The sequence below is a fragment of the Euprymna scolopes genome, chromosome 26 (assembly GCF_053919585.1).
Source record: "Euprymna scolopes isolate OS-2025 chromosome 26, ASM5391958v1, whole genome shotgun sequence".
NCBI lineage: Eukaryota > Metazoa > Mollusca > Cephalopoda > Sepiida > Sepiolidae > Euprymna > Euprymna scolopes.
Genome location: NC_136507.1, coordinates 2,728,031 through 2,750,702, shown reverse-complemented (window position 1 = coordinate 2,750,702; position 22,672 = coordinate 2,728,031). Strand labels below are relative to the sequence as shown.

General features: G+C 36.6%; 1 protein-coding gene across 3 annotated transcripts in view; it reads left to right on the top strand.

The window, feature by feature from the left end:
* Positions 1–22,672, top strand: part of LOC145247890 (UDP-N-acetylglucosamine transporter-like) — a 558,987-nt gene that overhangs the window by 16,581 nt on the left and 519,734 nt on the right. The window contains exon 1 of one of the 3 annotated variants that reach the window (XM_080109509.1): positions 7,373–7,486. The exons of the other annotated variants lie outside the window; for them this stretch is intronic. The gene's annotated coding sequence lies outside the window, so the exon portion shown is untranslated. Of the gene's footprint in view, positions 1–7,372; positions 7,487–22,672 lie in introns of those variants that run through there. 3 annotated transcript variants of the gene reach the window in all.

Here is a 22,672-nt window from a genome sequence, read left to right as displayed (position 1 = left end):
TATGACGAGCATGCGGTTGAACCAATTTTTTTGTTTGTTTTTGTACTTTTTGATAAAAGTAAAAAAAATGAATGTCACATTGGGGTCACCAATTTATGTAGAAATGGCAGACATGAAATCTCATTCTAATATTTAATAACATCTAACATTCATTTATTGATTATCTTCGTTAGTAAGAATAAGGAGTCGTTAAAAGAGTTTCTGTGTAGAGACGTTGATGATTATACAGGCCTGTTGAAAGAGAAAAGTGTATACATGTTAAAGTTGGTAGTCGGAATGTGCGTCCATATATGGACGGGGGCAAAAGATTAGAGAGGCATGTGGTAAAAAGAGAGTGCATGTGTGTAACGCAGGTGGAGATAGCCATGTTGGCTTGTTTGTATTCATTCTAACCCGACGGCCCAAAGGGCTCAGGCAAAGTCACACTCTAACAGAGGGATGTGCTGTCAGCAAGAGTTGGGAAAAAAGAGCGAAAGTGTGTTCTGATTGAACTTTTTATAAACTCGGTCACATGACTGAGAGCTGGTTTCTGATTGGACAACCCAGGAAGGAAGTGCATTAAAATCTTCAGTCACGAGAATTTGCTCCTGCTTATGTTTGTGTCAAATTCATCTGCTGTATAAGCGGGCAAGTTTTGATACAATATTTCACACCTATGCAACGTATGGCACTAAAACTGTCAACATTAGAACTTGTCTATATCTTAACTAAAGACTCTCCCTTGCTCTTAATATTCTCGAACATTCTATTTTTCTATCCTTTATTGCTAAACATATAAAATATCTCTTATGTGAATGTATCTTAACGCTTCATTTGTTTTGTTCTTTTCGTTTATATTGGAATTTATTTATGTCCCCCTTCCTCTCATTGATTAGTTGCTGCCTTGTTCTTTTAAGGCCCAATTGAATTAATAAGTGGGGATTCCAACCTCTACTCCCTTAGGGGTCATGTGAATCAGCCTATAAAAACATTTGCATGTTGCATTCCGGCCTTTTTTTTACCCCAGCAGAACAGCAGTTGAACTTTGGTGACAAGGTCATCCTCTTCTTCTTCTTCACCATTATCACAGTAAACAGTGACTACTTCTCAGCGCAGCCCCTGATGAAAGCAAGAAGATAGCCATTATTCTTCCTCAAATTCCCACTTACATTGCGACTAAGAATATATTTATATCCATACAAAAAGAGGAACGCACACATGCAACCTGTTGCTCAAACTCTTCACCAAAATAAGTTCTCGTGAAGCACATTTTTGCAAGCCTAACGACCTTCCTCCTTTTTGAACATTCACCTTTTTCTTGTTGTATTATATGCCATTTTTTGCTAGCACAGTAAAATTGCTATAAATATTATATACATTGTTTATGTTCCTTCTCACAAAAGTTGTTCTGTTTCAGAAATTATCCACAGAATTATTACTGCATTCTCACATGTGAGAATTGAACATTTTAGGGTAAAATTAATTCCAACATTTAACATGTCTCTTGTCTTTCTCCCATTATGAACACCCAAAAGCAAAACCCTCCAAGCTGGTAATTACCTAAGATGGTGAGTCCCCTAACAGGACACCCTCGCCATAGGTCTTTCTGTTTATTTTCTCAAATGTTTTCCTGTAATTTATTGAAAATGGTGCCCGGAAAACTCGTCCCGGGAAAACTCGTCTCGGGAAAACTCGTCTCGGGAAAACTCGTCTCCGGAAAACTCGTCTCGGGAAAACTCGTCCCCTTTCGCTAGGTAGGAAAACTGGTCCCTTATTGAATAAATATCGATTGAAAACACATTTTATGATCGTTCTTGAAGGAGATATTGTTTTTTTTTTTAAATAGACTATAGCCCCCCCATAATATTTAAAAAAAAAATATTTTTACTTGTTTAATGTTTTTTTTTTTTTTTTTTTTAAATAAAATCGATTTTCTAAGTGTCCGTTTTCTACCTAACTGGCTAAGTTCTTAGTGGTTTCACTTATTTTACAGTGTGGGTTTGTATTACTGTACACATAGATTCGAAAAAGTAGTTAAAAAACAAATATATAACAAATAAATGTTATCAAAGGCAAGATAAGTTACTTTTCTACCAAACTGGATATAATTATCGTGTTTTTTTTTTTTTCAATTTAACATGTTTATTCAGCTCGAAAAACATGCAGTGTTTACCGATGTATTGGAAATTTCAAAATGGCGGCCGACTCTCTCTTAAACACCGAATATATGTCAACCTATGTCACGGTAATATATATTGAGCGAATTTCTAACAGTATTTTGTCTAGTTTATTATTTATAACACCTTTTCCCGAACTTACCGTGTTTAAGAGAGAGTCGGCCGCCATTTTGAATTTTCCAATACATCATCGATAAACACTGCATGTTTTTCGAGCTGAATAAACATGTTAAATTGAAAAAAAAAACACGATAATTATATCCAGTTTGGTAGAAAAGTAACTTATCTTGCCTTTGATAACATTTATTTGTTATATATTTGTTTTTTAACTACTTTTTCGAATCTATGTGTACAGTAATACAAACCCAAATTTTAATATTTTTTAAAATATAATTTAGAGAGGGGGGAGGTTAAAACTATATCTCCCTCCGAAAAACAACCAACAAAAAATGAAATCAAAAAGATTCTTGATAAACGATAGCGGAGTTTTCAATAAAATTGATTAATAAATTTATTTAGTGATTATTTTCTCTCTTAATGATTGATTTTAGAATTTTGAAGTAAAAATTTAAAAAATTAAAAATGAGTTAACGAGAGATTGTTAGCACATGGCATCTCTCTCACCAAAAAAATATTTCGCTTTTAATTTATTAGTTAATTTTTGCAAAATTTGACAGGACGACAATAAATGTGGATAATTGATAGAATTATAATTTTAAATAACGCATGAGTGCATTTGGTATGAGAGAAAACGAAAACATAACAACAAAAAACTATCATAATTAAAAAAACAAAACAAAAAAGTAATGCTCCCAGTTTTTAATTTTTTTGTTTTGTTTTTTATTATTGTTTTTATGACTCCAAAAAACATCGTTAAAATAAAAACCAAAAAAATTGTAATTAACTTTGTATGAACATAATAAACGCTTTAAAATAAGTGAAACCACTAAGAACTTAGCCAGTTAGGTAGAAAACGGACAATCGATTTTATTTTAAAAAAAAAAAAAAAAAAACCATTAAACAAATAAAAAAAATTTTTTTTAAATATTATGGGGGGGGGCTATAGTCTATTTTAAAAAGCAATATCTCCTTCAAGAACGATCATAAAATGTGTTTTCAATCGATATTTATTCAATACGGGACCAGTTTTCCTACCTAGCGAAAGGGGACGAGTTTTCCCGAGACGAGTTTTCCGGAGACGAGTTTTCCGGAGACGAGTTTTCCCGAGACGAGTTTTCCCGGGACGAGTTTTCCGGGCACCATTTTCAATAAATTCATTGAAAATAGTGAGCCAATTAAAAATTTATTTCTCTTTTTGAAGAAAGCCGACTTGCTGTAGTTCATTATAAGTTAATAAAATATTATTTGAATGTTTTTGTAGAAGTGTAAGCCATTTTGAGCTTCAGATCGTTCGCTGTTACACACAAGTCCTGGTAGGTGACTTGTTTGTAGTAGACAGTTCCACAGAACAAAATATTCTTACCGTGTCGAAACCCGGGAAAGAACATGTGAAATTGCTCCAGAAAAGGTTTAATATCTATGAAGCAATTCTGGTTTCTGATTGGTTGGTAGCAGAACGTGAATTAATTCGATTCGTCAATTCTTAGCAGCATCGTTTGTAAATAGGGTCGTGCTTAGTGCCCCCGCTCCTGGATGCTGTAAGGCTCTTTTTAACATCGCAGAACTATTGCAATGAAAAAAAAGGACTAACTTGAAAATAATTATCATATTTGTACGTTGAAATTTATCAACTCGTCTTTCTCTCGCTATCAAATATTATATATATATATATATATATATATATATATATATATATATATATATATATATATATATATATATATATATATATATATATATATATATTTATTTATATATATATTTATTTATATATATATTTATTTATATATATATTTATTTATATATATATTTATTTATATATATATTTATTTATATATTTATTTATATATATATATATTTATATATATATATATTTATATATATATATATATATTTATATATATATATATATATTTATATATATATATATATATATTTATATATATATATATTTATATATATATATATATATATATATTTATATATATATATATATATATATTTATATATATATATATATATATATTTATATATATATATATATATATTTATTTATTTATATACATATATTTGAAGAGGCCTTTCAAGGCCCCGTCCATTTTTTAGAAATGAATTTCTAAAAGAAATAGATTATATATATATCTGTTTCAACATAAAAAGAAATGTAAAAGTTTCAGACTTAGCGGCGCCGTTGTATTAGTTTATGGAATCTTTCAAAGTGAAATGGGTGAAGGTGGTTATTTTTTTTTTTTCACTGGAATCATTTTGACGTCCTTGCAGAAATCGAATTTTTTGTTAAGTGTTTTTTTTTTTTAATTTAGATTTTTTTTTTTATTTCTTAATGCTTATTTCTTTTATGGTTTTAAATATTTTGGCTCATTGGATTCTTCTACGCATGCGTGATTTTATTTACTTTAATTTTTCATTAGCAGTCTTCGTTTTGTCTGTAACCCGTGATCATAATACGCTACTATATTTTACATTTTTCTGATCAAGTTTACTTTTCAAACTAAAAAAGACAAAAAAAAAAAAAAAACTGAAAAAGAAATTTTGGCTTTAAAATAACCGTAAGTGGATTTCAATTTTCTTTTTTATTTTATTTTAAAGAAATTTAAAATGAAAGACTAAATACTGGCAATGAATTTAGGAAAACTCGTCCCGGGAAAACTCGTCTCGGGAAAACTCGTCTCCGGAAAACTGGTCCCCTTTCGCTAGGTAGGAAAACTGGTCCCTTATTGAATAAATGTCGATTGAAAACACATTTTATGATCGTTCTTGAAGGAGATATTGTTTTTTAAAATAGACTATAACCCCCATAATATTTAAAAAAATATATTTTTACTTGCTTAATGTTTTTTGTTTTTTTTTTTTTTTTTTTAAAAATAAAATCGATTTTCTAAGTGTTCGTTTTCTACCTAACTGGTTAAGTTCTTAGTGGTTTCACTTATTTTAAAGCGGTTATTATGTTCATAAACGAGACCGAGTTTTTGGGTTTGTATTACTGTACACATAGATTCGAAAAAGTTGTCAAAAAACAAATCTATAACAAGTAAATGTTATCAAAGGCAAGATAAGTTACTTTTCTACCAAACTGGATATATTTTTCGTGTTTTTATTCAATGTAGCATGTTTATTCAGCTCGAAAAGCATACCGTGTTTACCGATGTATTGGAACATTCAAGATGGCGTCTGATTCTCTCTTTAACACGGTAAGTGTGGGAAAAGATGTTATAAATAAAAAAACGGATAAAATACTGTTAAAAACTCGCTCAAAATATGTTACCGTGACATAGGTTGACATATATTCGGCGGGTTTTTAGTAGTATTTTGTATAGTTTTTTATTTATAACATCTTTTTCTAAACTTACCGTGTTAAAGTGGGTGTGAGACGCCATCTTGAATTTTCGAATACATCGGTAAATACTGCATGTTTTTCGAGCTGAATAAATATGTTACATTGAATAAAAACACAAAAAATATATCCAGTTTGGCAGAAAAGTAACTTATCTTGCCTTTGATAACTTTTATTGGTTATATATTTGTTTTTTGACAACTTTTTCGAATCTATGTGTACAGTAATACAAACCCAAAATTTGTAATTAACTTTGTATGAACATAATAAACGCTTTAATATAAGTGAAACCACTAAGAACTTAGCCAGTTAGGTAGAAAACAGACACTTGGAAAATCGATTTTATTAAAAAAAAAAAAAACATTGAACAAGTAAAAATATGTTTTAAAAATATTATGGGGGGGGGCTATAGTCTATTTTAAAAAACAATATTCCTTCAAGAACGATCATAAAATGTGTTTTCAATCGATATTTATTCAATAAGAGACCAGTTTTCCTACCTAGCGAAAGGGGACAAGTTTTCCCGAGACGAGTTTTCCCGGGACGAGTTTTCCGGGCACCACGTGCAATAGACGTCCTTTTTGCCAATACGAATATATTTTTTATTGAACTGTTTATTTGAATTTTCAATGAAAATCTTTAGATACATATACATTGCTGTTTGAAACCCTATTTGCAAATTAACGCCAATTCCTACATACAGTTTTTTATACACATTATTACTAATGTTCTTTTTTTTTACCTCGAGCTTGGATTCAATTCACTTGGCCTGTAACATTAGTGACAGTACACAGACACTTCGTTACCTGTTATATCAGTAACATTTATTTAACAAAACAGCGTTAATCAAAGATCACATACTTGTTTCCATTTCCGGTAGTGGATTATTTGTTTTGCTTGATAGTATTCTAATTATTATTGAATATTGAGTCTAATCTAAAATGAAACGTGCTCACGAATTCAGCGGATCCCAGAAAAGAAAGTTGAAAATACAGAGAGTTGCAAATGCTATTGAAAAGACTCACAAGATATCTGAATTTTTCTCTTCAAACATCTCGCAGTTACATATACATAATGACACTGGCGTTGACACACAATCCGTTTCTGATTTTGAGTCTAAAAGTGGAGTGCCAGATGAGCAATGGCCCACCATTCAACGTTCGAGCATACTGATCCAAGTTATGTTTCGTCAATCTCATGGACAATAAAAAGTGCATTACATTTTCCGCCATTGAATGTATAAATTATATAATGAAACACACACTTGTCGATTTATATCCCAACCTAGCTGTTGCACTCAGAATTGTAACTATATTGCCAGTTACAGTGGCATCCTGTGAACGTAGTTTCTCTAAACTGAAACTAATTAAAAACTTTCTTCGGAACTCAATGTCTCAGGAAAGACTGGCTGGCTTATCTGTTATAAGCATTGAACATGAACTAAGCCGAGAAATTGACACAGAGAATTTAGTACAACAGCAGTTCGCCACAGTGAAAGCCAGAAAAGTGAAATTTTAAACATTAAGATGGTAGATAAATAAATTTTCTTCGATTCCATTTTCAATTTTGGTTAAAACAGTTTACTGTTAATTTTTTCGACACTGGCCAAAGTTTTCTTTCGATTTGAATCTGTTGCTTTAGTATGCACAAAAAGAAATGCTCAATGAGAAAATGAAAGAAATTTACTTGAGTAAATGAACCAATGAACATCTTTGGCACATACGTAGCCGGGAGCTCTTGTTCTTTAAAAAAAATATGCATGTGTGAGTATGCACATTAGTCCCCCCGGAGAAAGAAAGTAAACATCATGACACACCTCATGTTTAACTTGATATTTACTACGTATAATTACGGCTTGGTAAGTAAATAATTACTACAGTCTCTCTTATTAGTGATTGATGTAACTATTTAAAAAAATATCATTTATCGACGGTTATTCAAAATTATTAACTTTTCTCTGCTTGTTTACGAAAAAAAAATGCAAAATGGCGACAAATTTGAATTTGTAATATTTACGTTTGTAATTTAAATTTTAAAATACTTAATGGTGATTTGGGGGGGGGCTTTTCTTTGTTTTAAAGTTTAATCTCTTTTCTTTAAATTGAATTGGTTATAAAGTAGTATTTTTCAATTTTAATATTTTTTTTCTAAACGTTTAAACTTGAGGGGGGGATAAAAATGCTATTTTTTGGACACGCCTAATGCAGCAATAGCGCATTTATTAATTATCTTTTAAGTGAAATACTTTAACCAGATAACACGCTAAAAGTATGAGATAAATTAACAACAAAAAAATTAATGCATGTTTTAATAAGTTATTAAGTTTGTATCTATCTGGGGACTGGGGATGTAGAGACTTTTTAGTGTTTAATGACTTTCTCCTAGATCGAGACATTTCAAAATGACTTGGTTACTTTTAATGTTGTTTTGATTTAATTTAATCCACCATACCAACACTTTTCGAAATAAACTCCTAAACTCTAATTTTGGACAGTATATCTAACTTTCTGTAGCAAAATAGTTTTAAAATTTGGGTTGACATTTTTTGAAAATCCCTTAAAAAAACTGGTAGGAGATTGAGAGCCCAAACGCCCCTAAATGACTATAAAAATAGCTGCGAACTACTAAAAAGTAACTAATGGTTTTAAAAAGGTTAGCTGCAAAACACCAATTCTTCGATTTCTTCGTTTTTTTTTTCATGATTACGGAATATCTGCGTTCTTTCAAGAGCATGTTATTCTGTTTAAAGTACCATTCATTGTGGGTTCAGTATGTTGAAGGGGGGCGGGGGCGCAAGATGAATTGTGTCGGTAGGGACGGTAGGGGCCACAGAGCGCATTTTGCGGGGGGGGGGCGCAATGTTCCTAAGCACGGCACTGTGTGTGGGATCATACCCCATTAGTGTTCCTGGATTGTTTTTACTGGTATTTATTACTGTTATTCATTACTGTTATTTACTCGTTAAATTTGTTATTGCTGTTTCTTCTTCTTCTTCTCCCGGCACTACTTTTCAATTACCGTACTCTTTTTTAAAAAAATTTTTTTTTGAACTGTTCTCTTTCTCTCCTCTTGTTATCCGCCGGCCATGGCATCTGCCAGCTGTGTGCCGACGGTTGAGGTGAAGGAAGACGAAGCACCAGTTGGATGGACGAAACTACCAAAAGTCAAGATTGACGTTGCAAAATTTGTTGAAGACGCGAAGAAATGCGTAGAATTTACGACGGAAACCGGAATTAAGTTGGAACAACCACGCATACAGGAGTTTGCCAAAAGAACTATTTCTTTGTTTGTAATAGATCGCAAAACTAAGAAATTGATACGGTCAACTAAAGACACAGTCACAAAATTAATTGCATCAGCAGGATTAAGAGCTGAACGAATAACGAAGTGTAAAGGTTACAACACATGGGCAGCCCTGTTCAAGACAGAAGATGAATGCATTGCTATGACCAAAAAAAGAAATAATCACCAATGAGTACGTTCTAAGAATGGAATATTTAGGAAGGCGTAGAACTACAGTGTCCATTTTCGAAGTTCTAGGCGCTGTCCCCGGGGAATACCTAGCCGCTTTCTTACTCAAGTTTGGGGACATAACCGGAATAGAGGAGGACCATTACAATGGAGTATGGACCTTCGACATTCTTCTTAACGCGGAAGCCTTTCTACAAATACCATACTACCTAGAGGCTGGTGTAGAGAAGCTGCCAATCGTGGTCGCAGGCAGAAGACCAGCATATTGGATATGTGGGGAAGTCGGCCATCTCACCTACACATGCCCCAAAAGAAAGCCAGCTGCAAAGACTATCCCTACAAACAACATTGCCGGAAAATAGGTTATGCAGAACCAAAAGACAAACCCCAGACACCAGCAGAGACAAAAAACGAGGTCACACCTGAGGAGTATGAAAAGACATTTAACTCAGAGAACCCACCCCCCCAAAAAAAAGACAACTGGACACTCGTCCCCTAAAAAAAATCCCCACCCAAGACTTATGCTAAGTCCCTCTCTAAAGAGGAGAAAATAGAAATAAGAACAAGCAAGGACCCAGGGGGCAATAAATTTAAAGCCCTTCTAAAACTCAAAGAGACACTAGATGAGGAAAGAAAAAAATCTGAGGAAAAAGAATTCCCTGAATCCCTTTTCCCTGAAAAACTTACCTCGTCCTCAAAAGAAAAGCAAACCCCTCGCAAAGCTCCTCCCCTTACTAAAACTTCTCTGCCCCACAGAGACACAAAAATGACATCCCTAGGTTCTCCCTTCAAAAAGACCCCCAAACCGTCACCATTTTGCTCGCCAAACAACACGCCCAAGAACACACCTCCCCCTTCTCCAATGAAAACAGACATGCCCCCTCCTCCCCCCTCAGACAAGAAAAGACAAAGAAGCCCCTCAGTAGAGACCGAATCCAGAAAAAAAAAACAACCCTTCTTTAATGGGAAGGATGTATGCAAGATTTCGGCGGAGGTAGAAAACAGTATGAAATCTCATAGCAGGAAAGACTACAGAAACCTCCTCGCTTTCAAATCATTCCAAAAAAAAGACATTACTAACCCTGAAAATTTTAAAGCAACGACAATGACTTAGCCGAGATTAGAAAACGATGTGTTGGACGGGTCCCCATCAAACTCTATCCTTCACTTTATAGGGCAGTTAAACTAACCTTCCCCCTAGACATCGGCGGTCTGTCCCCTGACGGGTCTATCACTACTGAGATGACCACCGGATCATTGGGGACGGCTGTCGGTGTCTTGACACCGTCTATGTTTGATCAGATTTCCCAACCCTAAGTAACTCAAGATGGCTTCTTTAAGATTAGCTAGTTTAAATGTCCGAGGGTTGAGGGACGCCTCTCGTAAACGATTTGCACGCGACCTTCAACGCCTTGGTGTGGATATTTGTTGTATACAGGAAACTCACTTCATTCCAAGTGATTATCAGGGTGTGCTCCTTAGAGACTTTCAGCTCTATTCAGCACATTATGATACCCACGCAAGGGGGGTTACCTGGTTAGTTAAGCGCACTCTTGATGCGTCGTGTGACCCTATTTATGCAGATCCAGAGGGAAGATTGCTCATTCTGGATGTTACCGTAAAGGATATGGCATTTCGTGTTATTGGGGTTTATGCGCCCAATAACCGTACTGAGCTAGTCTCCTTTTTTCGGCGAATCGAGCCTTTCATGAATTCGTCCCGCCGGTTAGTTTTAGCGGGAGACTGGAACGCGGTCCTGGATCCTGAGTTAGATCGCGGGGTTAATGCCACAAGGGATACTAACCAGAACCGGGATGCTAAAGCGTTTTGAGACTTTGTCGACAAGTTTGATCTTGTCGATAAATTTCGGAACGAAAAACCCGGGGATTTAGCATGGACTTGGACAGGTAGACGCGGCTCCAATCCGGTGCAACTTTCGAGTTACATCGATCGGTTCTTAGTTAGGAGAGTCGACTTAGGGCTTTTAGACTGTCCAAGTTTTCATAGCATAGTTTATTCGGATCATAGGCTTGTCCGGGTTCGAGTAAACTTAGATAGTGTTAAACCTAGGATGGCTAATTACTGGAAGTTCAACACGTCGTTGTTCGAAGTGAAGGACTTCCGGGAACAACTTCTACTAACAATACAGAGGTAATTGACGGGGGCTATCATCGGGAATAAGTGGTGGGGCAACCTTAAAAAAGTCATTAGGTCCTTCGCTGCTGATTTTAGTCGCCGGCTCAACCATAGTTCTAGAGCAGCGAAAGCGGCACTAGAAGATAGATTAGAAAGGGCGGTGGAGGAGGGGGATAGTGCTAGCTATACTATAGTTAAGGCTGAACTGGACTCCTTGGATAACAGGGATTATTAGTTAGGGCTAGATTAAAAAGAGCGCCAAATGAGGCAACAAATATGGCCGCGTCACTGCGTGCAGAGGAGTTTCGACGTTCTGCAGATCGACACATCGCCAGTGTCACATTGCCGGACGGACGAACCGTAACTTCAAACGACGGAATCCTGGAGGGTTTTCAAACTCATTTCCAGGAACTTTTTATCAAGGAGCCCGGTCTGACTATTGAACAGTTTGACACCTATTTAGCCGACTTTTCTCGCCTGGAGGCGACCGAAGCAGCTCGGTGTGAAGGTAGCATAAAAGAGGAAGAAGTCATTGAGGCCTTGAAACAGGTTGGGCTAGACAGGACCCCTGGGATTGATGGTCTGCCCTACAAGGTGTATTTGAGGCTGTCGCCCATTTTTATTCCTTTGCTGACCGTACTTTTTAACTCCTGGTTTAGAAACGGGTGCATACCTCAGTACTTTACCAGGGGGATCATTAAATTGTTACGCAAAGATAAAAATGGAGGGGATGGGATAGGTAATTTCCGGCCCTTAACGATGTTAAACACAGAGTTAAAGATTTTGGCCAAGATCTTAGCAAATCGTCTGCAGATTGTCTTACACCGTCTAATAAGTCCCGAACAGACTTGTTCTGTTAAGGGCCGGACGATTCAAGATAATTTGCACACGATACGCTTGATCGTAGAAAAAGTCGACACAGAAGCCGCGCTGATCAATTTAGATCAGTCCAAAGCATTCGACAGAGTAGACCATCGTTACCTAGAGGCTGTTCTTCGCTCGGCTGGGTTTGGTCCCCAGTTTCGCTCTTGGATTTGCCTCTTGTATGCCAACCCCGGTGCTATGGTAGAAGTGAATGGGGTGAGGTCGAAACCCTTCATGTTAACAAGATCGATCCGTCAAGGTTGTCCGTTATCCCCAATGCTATATGTGCTGGCGCTTGAGCCATATTTGCGCCAGCTTCGGGTGAATTCGGTCCTTCGTGGGATTACTTTGCCGAGTGGCTCTACCCCGGTAAAGTATACCGCGTATGCTGACGACGTGACTGTGCTTGTAACGAGCAGTGCCGAGATTAGAGTCGTCGACATAGAAACAAGTCGGTATGCCAAGGTCACAGGGGCCATAATTAACTACGTTAAGTCTATCGGCTTATGTATCGGTGCCTGGAGGGGTATGCCCCTTCAGGGACCCTTTGGTTGGACTGATGGGCCATGCAAGCTACTCGGCGTCTGGTTTGGCCCCGGTCTCCAGCTGGAGAAAAATTGGTCAGAGGTATTGGAAGCGCTCAAGGTCGCATCGCATTTGTGGGCCTTGAAAAATCTGTCTTTGAAGGGTCGGGCGGAGGTATGCAATTCTCATATCTACCCCCTGATCCTTTACCATCTATCAGTACTTCCACTCCCGGAGACCACACTAGTTGATCTGGTGCGTGCTCTTTTTGTGTTCTTATGGCGCGGAAAGCAAGCCATGGTTACCTGGGAGGTCTGTTACCTGCATCCGTCTGAAGGCGGTCTGGGTATGCCTAGTGTGGAAATACGTAGACACACTCTTAGGCTGATATACCTGGATCGAATGTGTACACAAAGTGAGGGAAACGGTGTCTTCTGGATAGAAGACACTAAGAAAGCCTTTCAGCATTCGGCTGAGGGGTAGGCACACAAGTTGCCCCGAAACGAGTGCCCTTTCTATCGCGAGTGTCGGCAGGCCTTGAGATTTCTTCTACGGGCCAAAGAAAGCCTCTCTGACACCCAGCTGTTGTCTCGCAAGGCGCTATATCGGGCCTTAGTGAGGGGATTCGTTCGAGACGAAAAGATTGAGGAGTTCGGTTTTACGAAGGAGGAGCTCCGCTTAATATGGCCTTGGGCGCCTGGGTCGAGCTGCTTCGATAATTACGAGGCATCACTCACCTGGCTGGTAATACGAAATGCTCTCTGGGTCGGCAAAAGACTTTACGCAGTGGGTTTTACGGAGACACCTAATTGTGTCCGATGTGGAGATTGGGAGGAAGACCTTGATCATGCTTTATTCCACTGCGCCATCGTTCGACCATTGTGTGAGTTAGTTGAAGGCTTCACGGTTCGCATGCTGAACGGGCGGTTTTTTGTGCTGGATTCGGTTTCCCCGTGCTGCAACTGGGCTCCGACCATGAAGAAAGAAGAACGCCATGCTTTTCTGTGTTTGCTAGCAGTTATGAGAGACGTGATTTGGACGACGTGACAGAAGGAGGTTTACGGAGATGAGACCTTCACTGCTCTCCAGCTTGTCCTCATTTTAAAATATCGATTGAAAATGCGAATTAAGCTGGAGATGGTGAAACTCGCTCCGGCAAATTTCAACGACAGGTGGGTGAAAGTTTCGCGACTGTGTGGAATGATTGGAGCTGATCTTAAGTTCTATTTTTGAATCTACTTAGGCTTTAAGAATTTTGGGTGTTCTGAACTAACGTAGACATACATCGGACCACCTAGAGTAGGCTAGTTAGGCATTTTTGTTCAATTTTTAACTTAGCTAGAGTATGCATGTTGTCATCGTCTCAATCCCCTTTTTAGTTTTCCCTGTCCCATCGCCCCCGTTTTTTTGTTTTTTTTCCCATTTGGTTCGATAATTCCCACTCCCGGCATTAGGTGACGGATAGATTGTTTTGTCAGTGATGTAGGCCATTTTTGTGGTGTTTGAATAAAGTTAGTTTTCGTGGGACCTACATCTTTTCGACTGACAAAACTTTTTGTCTGCCACAATTATTAGTGAGGGGGTTCTTTTTACTAACCAGTTTTTATCATTGTATATTTTTCATCCGATTTTTGTAAATAAGATTTTTATCCCCGACCCCCCACATCCTGTATATATAGTTATATCTTCGGGTTTTAAGTAGGACGTCCACAGAGTGATTCTGGTATTTTGGTGTAAGAGTCTAGTTAAGTTAACGTTATGTTAATTAGGACAACATTAACCCCCATCCCCTTTTTTCGGCCTTGTGCCACATTTTTAATTTGTAAAAATTTATTTTTACAAAATAAAATAAATATTTACCCCATTAGTGTTCCAAAATATTCCAACATAATCCATAGTAATCCAACATAATAAAACAAAACAAAAAAAAATACTGCAAAGACAAAACAAAGAAAAAAGACAGAAACCTGTTCCCTTTGTTCTTTCTTTTCTCTTTGAAGATTACAAAGTCTATCATATGACTCCTACATCTGGTGTCATACCTTATAAGGAAATGTCTCGCAAAATTACATTGATCTGTTACATTAACTGGATTAATGAAAATGTAATTGTAGGTTTGTAAGTGAAATTATGCTAAAATGAAAACCACCTGGCAACTCTGAAATGTTTAGGGTGTGAATTTTACATGAGTAAACATGAATGATTTCTAAAATGAATTTTATGCTTAAAATTACCAAATCAAATTGTTATGTGGAGATAGGTAACCAACCCGGAACATTCTACATAAGGAACCGAGTCTCTATGTAAATAAACTTCTCTTTCAATATTCAAACCACAGTGTATATTTATTTATTCCTTTCACGGAATACTTTATCTTTGATTGTCCGAATTAATAGGCCACCTTAGGACATATCAAATTGGCGACAGAAACGAGATGCGAACTCAGTAAAAGAAAAAAGTGAGCACGTGGTGAGCGCGAAATTAAAAAAAAAAAAAAAAAGAATTCTCAAAGAGTTTATATCCGATTAAGGAAATACTTCTTAGAAAGCAAAAAAACAAGTATTCACGCAAGTACAAATAATTTTTATATTCTTATTGTCGTTTTTTTTCTTTGAACTTTCTGAAAAGTTGCTGTCATATCGCCTCGTGTTGAAAAACAATTCGGAGGTGTTTTGTTTTTGGTTAATATGATAAAACGAATTGTACTGTGGAAATTGTTTACGTATTTGAAAAATACAAAAGGATCTCTGAAAATTTGTAGACTATTTTTTATGGTGAATTTTTTTTCTCTTCGAACATTTCTCAAGTGCTGACAATTTTTTTTTTTTCATGACTAAATCTGAAGGGGAACATCTTATTTTTTGGAACAAAATTGTGTATACGTTAACTTTGAATTTGTGCGTTTAAAAATGTCTTCGGAACAAATAATAGAGTTGACGAAAATGTTAACTGAAAGCTTGCTCGCTCAACAAAAAGCTCAAATTGAATTTCAAAAACGGATGTTGATTCAGCAAGAACGTTTTGAATAACTCGTCATTCAGCAAACTACAGAGAATCGTCGATTATGTGAAACTTGTCACAAAAATCTGAAGATGGTGAAAGAGACAACCTTTTTCATACAAGGTGTAAGTGCTTGAACATGCAAAAAGAAGAAACTGATGATATTGTCACATATGCGGGTAAAGTCAATGCCCAGTGTGAACTATTTAAATTAAAAGATTTGTCAGTCGACATGTTTAAGTGTTATATATTTGTTCAGGGACTGACAGCACCGAAAGACAAGGATTTAAGGTGAAGGATTTTATCGATTATGGAGCAAGATCGAGAAATTAACCTGCAAAAAGTGACAGAAGAATGTCAGAAATTGATAAATGTGAAAAGGGATACCACTAGGATAGAGGAAAAAACTACATCCCACGTCCTAATGGTAAAACAAAACATTTCCCAAGAACAAAGGGAAAAGTTTTGAATGTTGGAGCTGTGCAGGTTCGCACTTAAGAAAAAATTGCCCTTGTAAAGACCAACCTTGTGCCAAATGTGGTTTAGTCAGACACCGAGCTTCCCAGTGCCGAACTAAACGAAATAAAGAAAAACAAAAATTTAAGTCTAAAATAAATGTGGTGTTGTCAAAAGGAGAAGTGAGACAAGGAAGTAAAAGAAAATTTATCATTACCAAAATAAATGGTCACGCAGTGAAACTACTTTTGGATACAGGTAGCAATATTTCAATTATCGATGAAGTGACCTGGAAGAGGCTTGGGTGTCCAAAACTAGAAAAAACATTTAAAATTGCCAAAGGAGTATCCGGCAAGAGATTAAAATTCATGAGAGAATTAAATTACAGTGCATCCCTTGGATCAAAAACTTTTTCTACAAAAGTGTCAGTTGTTCCAGGTATAAATTCTTGCCTTTTCGGAATTGATTGGATCGTTTTGTTTGATTTACCCATAAATTCATTTTGTAACAGTGTGAGTGTAGCTGAAAAGAAAAATTCCAAACAAAATAAGGTTTTTCTTACAGTCTTAAAAAGTGAATTCCCCAGGGTTTTTTTCTGAGGGGTTAGGTATGTGTACTAAGACCGAAGTTAATTTTGAACTAAAGCAAAATGTAAAACCTGTTTTTAAGCCAAAAAGAAACGGGCCTTTTTTTTTTCAAAAGGAGATATTGAAATTGAACTGCAGGAAAATGGTGTAGTCAAAAAAGTTGACTATTCTGAGTGGGCAAGCCCCACTGTATATGTTAAAAAGAAAAATAAGAGGATTCAGGTATGTGCTGATTTTTCTACAGGCCTCAATGACTGTCATGGATCATAGTTATCCACTCCCATCCTCTGAAGACATTTTTTACAAAGCTGAATGGAGGGAAAATTTTCTCCAAAATTGATTTATCTGAGGCTTACCTTCAGGTAAAAGTCAGTGAAGAATGTTCAAAGTATTTGTGTATCAATACCCATTTAGGACTCTTCAGACTCAAAAGGCTCCCTTTTTGGTTTGAAAGTAGCTCCAGCATTATTTCAGCAAATAATGGACACAATGTTTGCGATTTAGCCTTCTAGACCTTTTTCTCTCAACTTCCCCTGAGCTATGTTCATGTTCAGTTCTTTCTCCTCTAGAATCCTCCGACAACTCCGTCGTATCAGTTAAGATAAAAATGAAATGTAATAAGTCCCCAGACGTACCACTCCACCATACTGTATACCGATACTCCATGGCTGACTGGGATAGCTTCCGTACATTCATATCTGATCTACCTCTGCATTCCATGTTTAAAAAGGATGTGTCCTCTATAGTATCAGACCTGACCGAATGATTAATTGTAGGCATAGACCGATTCATACCATCTAAAAAATTCCAACAAAAACCTAACAGCCAGCCATGGTTCTTCCCAGAATGTGCTGCTGCCATCGCGCACAGAAATCACTTTTTTTTTCTGGTAGCTATTACCAACGTAATAGATGCACTGAGACTAAAGCTGCTTTCAGAAACGCCAGCGACCACTTTAAAAGAGTAATTAAAAATGAAAAAGAGCTATATGCTCAGTCCGTTAAATCCAAAGTAGCTGATCAACAGCTTGGTTCCCACAAGTTTTGGCAAATAACAAATAGGATCCTGAACAGAAGTGTGCGTTCTATCCCAACCATTATCAATGGACCAGAGGTCATCTCGTCAGCATCAGACAAGGCCAAACTATTTGCCAAGAACTTTGCAGCTAATTCTACCCTATGCGACGAAGGCCATCAACTCCCCATATTTCCTCCTATAACGCAGAACACGCGAGGTAATATACAAATATCTGTGCATGAGGTCGCCAAGCTAATCAAAAACCTTGATTCCAGTAAAGCAACTGGCCCTGACGGCATCCCAATTATAGTGTTAAAAAAGCTTCAACCAGAACTTGCTCCCATATTTACGAAACTGTTTAAGCGTTGCCTTAAGGAGAAGTGCTTTCCAACACCCTGGAAAACCTCATCAGTATGCCCTGTATTTAAGAATTCAGGTGATAAGTCATCTTCCTCTCAGTACAGACCAATAAGTCTCCTGTGTGTCATGAGTAAGTTGCTGGAATCCATATCAAATAGAGAAACAGTAAACCACCTCAGCAGAAATAACCTTCTTAGTGACACGCAATATGATTTCTGTTCTGCAAGATCTACCAAAGATGTGCTAACGGTTATATCTCATAGGATCATAGGATTAGCGAATCTCTTGACAAAGGCTTCCTTTCTAGGGCAATTGCTCTTGACATATCAAAGGCCTTCGACAAGGTATGGCATAAAGGCCTACTTTACAAGATTTTCAGCGATGGTATAACTGGAAATGTTTTCTCAATCATTAAATAGGCTCATAAGAGTAGTGGTCGATGGACAAAAATCAGAGCCCTGCAGTATTAATGCTGGAGTCCCTCAGGGGTCCATCCTGGACCAAACTCTCTTCCTGATCTACATCAATGATCTCCCTAAACACATACTTAAATCTTCATTGACATCTATGCTGATGACACGACCATCTACGGCAACACATGTAATGCCTGTAAATGACAGAGTTCTCCCTGATTCTCTCTCCTCTGATATCGAGCGCATGGTTCCGTGGGGGAAGACGTGGCTGGTTATCTTTAATGTATCTAAAACCAAACTCCTATCTTTACATCATCAATGCTCTGATCCCCATCTGGCATCAATTGAAATTGATGGCTCTCGTCTAGGAGAAGCCCCATGTTTTGACAAGCTTCTGGGCTTGACGTTTACTCCTGATCTGAAATGGAACACATACATCGTCTGGTGCCAAGGTCGCTGGAAAGATGGTGGGATATTTCTACCGTTCCAGAAGATATCTCACTACTGATGCAATTCTCTATCTATATATATAAAAAAAAAAGCCAAGTACGTCCAAGGATGGAATACTTCGGCCATATCTGGGCAGGAGCTGCTAAAAACAGCCTATCCTGCCTTGACAGAGTACAAAATAGACTTCGTGGCTTAGTGGAGGATGCCCTTTTCTTTTCCCTGCAACCTCTCTCCCACAGAAGAGACGTTGCGAGCCTATCTTTGTTTTATCATTACTTCCATGGCAGGTGCTCATCTGAACTCCAATCTCTGGTCCCTCCTTGCCAATCTTTTATGAAAAACACTCGTCTAGCTGAAACCACTGTCAAAAATTTTCCCCACTCTTTATCTATGCCTAAATCCAAACGTAGATTCCATGAACAAAGCTTCTTTCTTAGAACTGCACGCCTGTAGAACTCTGTTCCGTTTGCCTGCTTCCCACCTGACTACAACCTGAATGTCTTCAAGTCCAACGTAAACAAATTCCTGATAAACCGCCCCCTTAAGTAGACACTTTATTAAATCTCCACACTAACGTACCGTACATGCAATAACCCTTATCCCTGAGTGGCTTCCGGGCCTTGATAAGTGGTGACCACCTTGTAAAAAAAGAAAAAAGAAATGGAGCATAATTCTGTTGAATTATAAATTTAAAATTGAATACATTTCATCCAAAAATATCAGACATGCAGATGAACTATCCAGATTGATTCAAAAGTGTGCAGAACCTCTAGAGGATACAGTGATAGCTGCATTAAGAGTGGAAAAAGAACTCTCCAGACTGCTGTGCAACACGATTCAAGAGCCACCAGTGACTTTGGACGACATCAATAAGGCAGCAGAAACAGATGAATTAATTGTAAGAACGAAAAACCAGGTGCAGCTAAATGACAAGTCAAAGAAAGACTCAAAAATTTTGCCATTTTCGATTTGTTCACAGGCTTTATTGTATGCAGACAGTCGTCATACCGACCACACTGCAAAAAAGAATTCCATAGCGGTCATCCAGGTATGTCCTGAATAAAGGCCTTGATGCGCAGATATACATATTGGCCTAATATGGACCGGGACATCGAAAAAATGGTAAGAGAGTATCGAGGGTGTCAACTAGCAGCAAAGGCACCACCTGTACAGATACAACCGTGGTCGAAGACGGATGCACCATGGATGCGGTTACAGATTGACTATGCAGATCCATTGAATGGACATTACTTCTTAGTGGTTGTCGACAGCTTTACAAAATGCCCGGAAATGCTTAAGTGTAAACATCTGACATCGACTAGTACTATAGATGCATTGATATCTCTTCAGTCATTTTGGAGTGACAACGGCACCCAATTTACTAGTCTGAAGAATTCTGCAAGGCCCTATCCATTGAACATTTAACAACTGCAATATACCATTTAAGCTCAAACGGCCTTGCAGAGAGATTTGTTGACACATTCAAAGAAGCTTTAAGAAAAGACCAAGGCATGGACACTGATGAGAAGAGTCTTGAAAATTTTTTGTCTGTATACAGGATCACTCCTAACCCAAACATGAATGTCGGTTTGTCACCAGCTGAACTAATGTTCGCATGGAAAATCAGATCCGTATTTGACAGGATTTTACCAAATGCAATCAAGACAACAGCAACGAGAGAAAATCATTCGACAAGGTTCTACAAACCTGGTGCCAAAATATTCTCTTTGAACTATAGGACTGGGAAAAGCTTTTGGGGGAGGAGATGATTATGAAAAAAATTTAGCACATGCTATATTCGGTAAGAAGTAGTAAATTTGACTGTCGCAGGCATATGAATCAGCTAAGACCTCGACACACTGATGACTACAAACAGGCAGAAGATAATGAACTGCCTCTTTTAATATTCCTCTACCCATAGCACAACCTACTCCGAGAGTAGTATCTTCTACTCCAGGTCAGAGAGTACCAGTTTCACCACCAGCTCCACCTCCTCAAACGGTGTTGAGGAGAAAAAATACAAGGGTGAAAAGAAAAGTTAACCAACTGAGCCCCAGACCTAAAAATAAACGGTATTAAGCAAAATTCTCCAAGAAGAAATTGGTTTGGGGGGAGGTGTTATGTGGAGATAGATAACCAACCCAGAACATTCTACATAAGGAACCGAGTCACCAGATTTCACTGGGCCCTTGAAAAACAGAGACTCACTCCCTGAACGTTAACACGCTTATTTGTCTCTATGTAAATACGTAAATAAACTTCTCTTTCAGTATTCAAACCACAGTGTATATTTATTTATTCCTTTTCACGGAATACTTTATCTTTGATATGTCCGAATAATAGGCCCCCTTAGGACATATCACAAATGTACTGTGTGCACCTGTGTCATTACACAGGTACGCACAATACATTTGATATAGCAACTTTTAAGATTATAAATTTTGTGGGGAAAAATTTATCCATTCAATTTTTAGAGGGACTCTACTTTGCTATATTAGTTTAACACAAATTGACCTCCACACATGTATGGATACCACATCATATCAATTTACATCAAACTTTGTGGACTGACCTCTTCTTTTCATGTAAATTAAAAAGGTTAAAAAAAATTATAATCTTAACATTTGTAGTGTCAAGACAATTCCATACTTTTAACAAAGGTACAATAATTCCGAATTCGTGAAGGATTGCAATTGATTCAACTGTAAATACAATTCTAATTTTATTCTAATTTTATGTTATAAATTAATAAGTAATATACGTGTAAAAAATACTAAAAATACGGTAAGCCACTCGCTGGAAAACTATTAATACTTTCTTTGAAGATATTAGTAACTTATATAACCCATATAGAACATAATAGAAATGTGTTTAAGCATTATTTTCTTTACATTACTTTTTTTTTTAGATAAAATACATGGTAGATGCTCAAACCGCAGTATTCGTTAAGAGAAGACCATTCTATTGAGGGAAACACACGCTATAGATGAACATGACGATAATCATTTCGGTCTGAAATTATTTCATCTTTGATTTCATAAATATTAAACAAAAAGATGTGGTTTATTCACGTCTTTTTCAAAGTCGGTCAGTTTAAGACAAAACTATGTAATACTTATTTAAACTAGAATCCAAATATAAGATTGCAATTTATTTTTGAACGTTTATAAAGTTTGAACTTTTATGCCTAACCATTGACACTTGTACTGATACTGCAAAAAGAGGTCAAAGGTTACATTGGCCTTTATGAGAAGAATATCCAAGATGAAAGCAGTAGTCTGAATAATTTAAATAACGTAAATTATCACTTCTCATCTAATAGATTCCAAAGTCTTTCAAAGGTTTATAACACCTTTTACCAACCTCTTTTAAAGTTGGTCAATGGAAGGGAGAGGGGCGAACAAAGCACATTATAAAAAAATGAGTAAAAGGTTCAATAGCATAAAATGATTGAATTTACTGAATTAATTTAACTTTTTATAATTTAATCATCAGTGATGTTTGTCAGTACGTTTTCTTGGTGAAAAATGATTTATTTAATTTTTAAACAATTTTTCAGAACTTTATAAATGCCACTGCATTTTTTTAAATGTTACCTAGTGAATTTATGCAAATTTCCATTTCAATTAAAATGCAATACACAATTATTTTACTCATAAAATGCAATACACATTTATTTTACTCATAAAGCACATTTTTTTCTCATAAAATGAAATACACATTTATTTTACTCATAAAACATTTATTTTACTCATAAAATACAAT